The following is a 7746-nucleotide window of genomic DNA, read 5'->3' on the forward strand; positions in this document are numbered from 1 at the left end:
AGCACAGACATGCTTCCTATTAGCCCATCTATTTTAAAGGGAAACACACTGTATGCTGAGCTAACTGAATTTCCACTCACTGCAGTTTGCAGCAAAACCAGCCTGGAAATGGCCTCAAGGGGACCTCACTTCAGATTTTATTAAAGTCCATCAAGTACATATTATGCAGATACATAAAAATAGATTAACAATCATAAAAGAATGACTCATGTTTATTACCTTGAAGAATAATTGTATAAGACAAAATGAAGCATTGCTAAACCTTAATAAAGTTGGAGAGGACTACTTCCTCTGTCAAACACAGCAAAACTAGATTTTTGGGAGAATGCCACATTATATCTATTAGCTGAGCTATTATCATATAAAATTTTGTTAATGATTTTAAGGTAATGAGTCAAAATTAAATCCAGAAAAATGATCATACTTACAAAGCGTTTGTCCTTTGTAGCTAAAATCCAGATGACATATGTTAATTGTCTTGCAAAAAATATCCAAGCATTTATGAACAATAAAGTTCAATCCAATAGAAAGAAACCAAAGTGCAAACATGTTCATGTCTGCGTATGGATATTATGGGCTGAATTTTAAAAATGCATATGATTTTTAAAAATTCCCATGACCTCAGAATGTATTTAGACACAGGGTCTTTAAAAGATAATTAAGTTAAAATTAGGTAATTAGGGTGGGCCCTGAAGGATATGATTGACCTTAATCCAATAAGAAGAGGAAATTTAGACACAGACACATGCTGAGGGAACAAGATATGAAGACAGAGAAAAGATGGCCATCTACAAGCTCAGAAGAGAGGCCTGGAACAGACCCTTCCCTCACAGCCCTCGGAGGGAACCAGTCTACTGACATCTCAGACTTCCAGCCTCCAGAATTGTGAGATGATAAGTTTCTGTAGTGTAAGCCACCAGTCTGTGCTACTTTGTTATGGCAGCCCTAGTAAACTAAATAGGGACACCTGAAAAGTAGCTGTCTATGTACCAATCACTTGCCCCCTGTCTTCTGAGAGCAGGTTCAGGCCCTGACTACTGCTAAAGTTTGCATGGCCCAGGAAAAGAGAATAAATGGAGGCCACTTAAGAGAAATAAAATACTAATTAAAATTTATCAAGTTATTCTTTCGTTTTGCATAAGATAGATTGTTCCTTAATGAAGTAGTGCTTCTTAGTAATTTAAGTATTTAACAATTATAAATCAAGCTAACAAATTATTATACACATGTTTTATCCTTTTGTGTTGCAATAGTTTTGTAATAATAATAGTTTAAAAATATTTTCAGTAATTGTTTTAATGATTGAAAATAAGCAAAATATCAGGGAAATGAATTTAATTATTATTGTGCAGATACGAGTGTTCCACTGATGAGTTGGCAAAATTTGGAATAGTGAAACAAAAATATACACAGTATATCATTATATATTAATTTCATCAACTTTACTTTGTCTTCATTTAGTCACAACCACTAATTATATAACTATACTCAAGATTTTTTTCTGATTTTTGTTCTACTTAATTAATTTTAAAGTATACACTATTTGAATATACCTTCATCGTAGTATAAATTAAATAAAATGTAACTACTTTCAGTGTGTATGCAATTTGAATATATTACCATCAGAAGTATAAACTAACTGGAATGTAAAATATTAAAATTATTTTATAAAGTTTTTTCTAAAATATGCAATATCATCTGTTAAAATTGAAATGTAGACTACAACTTACAATGAGTAAAAATAAAAACTGTAAATCTCAATTATTTAAAGCTAACACTTAAAAATTTAATTAACTAATTAAATATTTTTAAAATGAAACTATTCCCAATTTTTGTAGTCAGTGTTTACCTAGTTGCCCAAATAAAGAGTATCACACTTAATACATATGTGATTTAGACATAGATAGATGTACATATATATACAAGCTTAAGAAAAATATTAAAAGTTTAATATTGCAAATGTTCCCCAGCTGGCAAGTAAAACTGTGTGAATACCATGCTAATTCACACACATTTTGGATCACATACCAAATCCACAAATTAGAATACCATGAAGAGTCTGGACGCAGTGGCTCACGCCTGTAATTCCAGTACTTTGGGAGGCCGAGGTGGGTGGATCACTGGAAGTCAGGAGTTCGAGACCAGCCTGACCAACATGGTGAAACCCCGTCTCTACTAAAAATACAAAAATTAGCCAGGGGTGGTGGTGCACGCCTGTAATCCCAGCTACTCAGGAGGCTGAGGCAGGAGAATTGCTTGAACCCAGGAGGCAGAGGCTGCAGTGAGCCGAGATTGTACCACCGCACTGTACCCCAGCCTGGGTGACAGAGTGAAACTCCATCTCAAAAAAAAAAAAAAAAAAGAATACTGCGAAGAATAGCAACTAAATGGAGCCTCAGCACTACTGGGAGTGACATTTTATTACGTAACAATCTATTTGAGAGGGAATAATTGACAAATGCATTTGTCTTCTCTTTTTTATTTTTTTGAGATTCAGAAATATTTCATTGGAAATGTGATGCACTTTCATTGTAACATCAGCTTTTATTTCTGTATACTGCATGAACTTTTCAAAACCATTCTCCAAAGTTAACCATTTAAAACTCATTCATGTATTTTATTATGCATCCTACAACAAAGACTAAGAAGCAGGCAAGAATGACTATAAAACACGACTAATTACAGAAAAGTTAATCTATCTTTACATGAAAACATTTTGAAACCAATTTTATGTTTATTGAAGGATTTTTCTCATGCATATTATCCAAGATTTTTTTCTGTCAGAGTATTAATTTCCTTGGATTGCTATAACAAATTACCACAAATTGGGTACCTTTAAACAGCAGAAATATATTCTCTCACTGTTCTGGAGGCCAGAAGTGCAAAATCATGTTAGCAGGGTAGCAACTACTGGAACTCTGAGGGAGAAACTATTCCATGTTTTTTTTCCTATCTTCTGATGGTTGCCACGATGTATCACTCCAATCTCTGCCTCCGGCTCCATGTGGCATTCTCCGTTGTGTCTCTATCTTCTCTCTCTCTTTTTTTTTTTTTTTTCCTTTTTTTTTGTCAGAGTCTCGTTCTGTCTCAAACTCAAGTTGCTCAGACGGGAGTACAGGGCACTATCTCTGCTCATTGCAACCTCCACCTCCCGGGTTCGAGTGATTCTTGTGCCTCAGCCTCCTGGGTAGCTGAGATTACAGGCACGCACCACCACGGCTGGCTAATTTCTGTATTTTTAGTAGAGATGAATTTTCGCCATGTTGGCCAGGCTGGTCTTGAACTCCTGGGCCTCAAGCGGTTTGCCCAGCTTGGCCTCCCAAAGTGTTGGGATTACAGGCGTGAGCCACCACGCCTGGACTGTCTTCTCTTATAAGGAACACCAGTTATGTTGGATTAAGGGCCTGCTCTGTTCCAGTATGACCTCATCTTAGCTTACTTACAACCACAATCACAGTATTTCCAAATAAAGTCGCATGCTGAGGCTCTAGGAAGTACATTAATTTTCAGGGGACACTGTTCAACCCAGTACATTCAGTTTCTATTTAACGTAAAAAATAATTCCCATACTATAAAGGACGAAAAAATGACTTGTGAAATAGGTGAACGATTGTTGAATATACAAATGTGATCTTTTATTTTCCAATCACATACAGAGATAATAATTTTTTGGGAATATGTCTCATTCACAAATATGAGTTACATGCAAAGAGAAATTCATACATTGTTCAAGTAGGATTCAGGGAATTAACCTAGGTGCATTCTTTTGTTTCTATTTCAAGCATATTGTTCTCCAGATTTTTTTTCTAATTCTCATTTCCCTGTAGGATTGTTCAGATTTAAATAAAGCCTGTAAAGCAGAAGTAGTAAACAAGCCTGGGTACTAAAGTTAAATATTACAGAGGTAGATAAAATAAGTCTGAGGTAAATTCATGTATTTAATTCTTATCTATTTTGCCCATACAGTTATGCTGATATTTCATTCACTTGGATTCACCAACTTAAAATTTGTAACCATAATGGAGAATCTTTTTTCTGTATTTGTAAAAAGTTTACTAAGCACATTAATAGCATATAAATATGATTTCAAGGTTAACTATTTAAGAGAGTATCTTAAATCTTCTACCAAGTACTCTTTTCCCGAATAAACTTTTACCCTTATTACAGTTACCATATCTTTGTAACAACATTAAGGGAGCGTTGATTTTACTACATTAAATAGATAGCTGTCTATTTCAAATAGATTCGGCTGAATTATTTTGATTAGCTCAATTAAAAATACAAGATTCTAATAAGAGACTTTATTACTTACTAAAGGCATTGTGATCTATTATTAAATACAATTAACATGAAATATAAGTTTTGTGAAACAATTCTCTGTAAGGATTTTACATTTTTACTTTGTGATATATGAACAAAATGGCCATATCATACTGAAAAATCTCTTTAAAATAATAGACTATAATTTGAAAAATGAAATTTTATCAGTATAACACATATTTAAACAAATATTTTAAAATTTGAAATTTGTAAAAAGCCTACATATTTGAGAAAGCTATAGTAATTATTCACAAGTAGGGACATTAAAATTCATTCCATAATCGTCATTACTTGAGCCAGAGAAAGACTGTTGCAAATTAAAACATCTTTTTTTTTTGAGATGGAGTCTCAAATATGACCCAGATACTGTATCTATAATCAAATGCTATATTTCTCTATATTTAATTTTTTTTTTTTTTGAGACGGAATCTCGCTCTTTCGCCCAGGCTGGAGGGCACTGGCGCTATCTCGGCTCACTGCAAGCTCCGCCTCCCGGGTTCATGCCATTCTCCTGCCTCAGCCTCCAGAGTAGCTGGGACTACAGGCGCCCGCCACCATGCCCGGCTAATTTTTTGTATTTTTAGTAGAGATGGGATTTCACCATGTTAGCCAGGATGGTCTGGATCTCCTGACCTCGTGATCCACCCGCCTCGGCCTCCCAAAGTGCTGGGATTACAGACGTGAGCCACCGCGCCCGGCGCAAATTAGAACATCTAAATTCAAAATTTAGGACATGCAGATATGATTATAATATCTTTCTCTTTGACAGCTTGAGTTTACATATTTAGATAAACACAACATAGTATTATTTAAAAAAAATTTCCTGGCCAGAGGAAGGATTGCATTTCGAGTCCAATATGATGCAAAGGTTAATACATTTTTCCGGTCTTGAGATGCTGCTGCTCCCTGAATGGAACTTTCTCTGTCATGCTAATATTTTCTGCAGTTTCTTTTTGAGGAAAAAAAAAAATGCTAAATGTTATCAATTTTTAGACTGTCCCACACTTAAACCTATATCAAGACATTCAGGAATATACCATGACTAAAGATTAGAGAAATTGCGGAAAAAATTTGAAGAATAAGATGATGGTAACTTATAATTTGATAGTGGCTCTAAGCTGGGCTGAGCGCCCTCTGGGGTTATCTTGTACATCCTGATCTTATGGACTAAGTACCTTCTTGTATATCAATTCCCACATTAAAGGAGCTCTTCTCATAGAGGCTGCTTCTGTGTTTTCGTGATCTGAACTCAATTGCAATGTTTTCATCACTTGCTGTCTAACACTTAGGTTAAAGCTTTCTGTCATGCTGTTTCGAGCAAGTTCTTTTGACGATGTGATCCTGTAGTGAATGGAAGGAGAGGGTAACAAGGCGACCACCAGGTCTCAGAAACTTCTGAGCTGTCTTCAGTCCTGTGTAGAGTTCATTGAGCTCATCGTTCACAAATATGCGAAGAGCCTGGAAAGTCTTGGTGGCAATATGGGTAGATCGCTGTAGCAAGTCTTTTCGTGCATAAATAGCAGAGAGAGGAAATGCACCTGCGACGATGTTGGCAAGCTGCTGAGGCAGATGCTGCATGCCTGAACAATTGCTGAAGCGATTTTCTTGGCATGCTTCTCCTCCTCGTATGTTCTCAGGATAGATGCAAGTGCCTGTTGATCTAAAGCATTCACAACATCAGCAGCAGTGGGCGTGTCAGGGTACCTGCTATCATCCATCCTCATGTCCAAGGGACCATCTTTCCGAAAGGAAAAATCTCTTTCAGGAGTATCGAGTTGCATGGAGGAACACCCAAGATCCATAAGAACTCCATCAAAAGTCCATGGCTGCACTCCAGCTTTCATTAACAAGGCTTCTGCCTGGCTGAACTGGCCCAGCATAGCTCGGATTTGTTTAGGATACAACTCTGAAAGATGTTCAGCTAATGCATAAGCTGTCGGGTCTCTGTCCAAGGCATACAGAACAATATCTGACTCCTTCTGTAGAATGGCTTTTGTGTGCCCTCCCGAACCAAATGTCATATCTAGAAAAAAATCTGTCCTTTTTGTGGTGACAAACAATGAACAACTTCATCCACCGTTACCGGAATATGTAATTTAGCCATAGTTTCAAAATCTCTATCTTGAGATCTGTGTAACTCCTGGGCTTGAGTTTGGTCTGTTTGCTTCTGGGCTTCATATTCTTCATGTTTTTCTGCTGTAGTATGTATTCTTTTCAGCCAGATACCTAAATTAGGTATGCCAGATTCCGACCAACATGAAAGACATTCTTTATACATTCTACAAAAATAAGGATACTGAAGCATTCTGTAGGTCAGCAAATCTGAGGCACGAAGACTTCTCAGCTGGCCTCTAACTTGGGCCGGCGACTACCACTACAGTGCCAGAGACCCTGAATTTGCTGCACCCCTAGGTCTTACCCCTGGGGGAAACTGTCTTCTCTTTCTTAACCATTTTTGCCACTTACACTCTTTTTGCATTCAGAACCACTCTCTGCCAACCCACATAATCATGGCATTTGTAGATAGATGCCTTCTGTCCTAGGAACATAGAGCAGTAGATTAGGAAAAACATTTCCTTGGGGCTTAATTTGTTTGAGTCACAGAATAGATGTTTAGGCTCACAGGTTGTGCTGTGATGGTGCTGAGTGCCAGACCCTGAGATACAGAGGTGATCATGCATTCCTTAATACATATACATTTTTGTTTGTGCCCCTGGCATGTGTGGCCATATTTTTGTGTTTGTGATCTGTGAAGCTGTTTGAAGAGTGGGAGACAGAGTAAGGGCCTGCATCTCCTGCTTATGTCTGAGGGTGTGCAGTGGGTTGAATAGTGTCCCCCAAAATTTATGTTCACTCAGAACCTCAGAATGTGACTTTATTTGGAAGTAAGGTATTTACAGATGTAATTAGTTAAGCATTTCCAGATGAAATAATCCTGGATTTACGGTGGGCCTTAAATCCAGTAGCTCACGGTGTCCTTAGGGGAGAGAGCACAGACATATGCACAGGGACGAAGGCCACAGGAAGAAGGAGGCAAAGGCTGGAGGTAGACTGCCAAAGGCAAGGAAAGACTGGACCATTAGAAGCTGAGAGAGGCAAGGAATCATCTCCCCTAAGCCTTCAGAGGGGAGCACGGCTCTGCTGGCAACTTGATTTTGGACTTTTAGGCTCCAGAGCTGTGAGAGAATAAATGTCTGTTGTTTCAAGGCTCCTTTTCGTGGTACTGTGCTGCAGCATCCCTAAGAAACTAATCCAGCGGGGTCCTGGTCACAGCAGATTTCCTCTGACATTGACTCTTGTCTTTAGTAACCAGGGAGAATAATCCAAGAAATATTTTTCTCTCCATGTACCCTAACAATTCTTATATCAACATGATGGAACCCCATTATAAGTGCATTTGATTTAATCAAATTCAATTTCTCAAAA

At 37.5% G+C, this 7746-nt stretch overlaps 1 pseudogene; it reads right to left on the reverse strand.

Moving 5' to 3' along the window:
* Nucleotides 1-5414: 5414 nt before the first annotated feature.
* LOC100451510 (12S rRNA N4-methylcytidine (m4C) methyltransferase-like) lies at nt 5415-6625 on the reverse strand (annotated as a pseudogene).
* Nucleotides 6626-7746: the final 1121 nt, after the last annotated feature.

The sequence above is a fragment of the Pongo abelii genome, chromosome 10 (genome assembly GCF_028885655.2).
Source record: "Pongo abelii isolate AG06213 chromosome 10, NHGRI_mPonAbe1-v2.0_pri, whole genome shotgun sequence".
NCBI classification, from domain to species: domain Eukaryota; kingdom Metazoa; phylum Chordata; class Mammalia; order Primates; family Hominidae; genus Pongo; species Pongo abelii.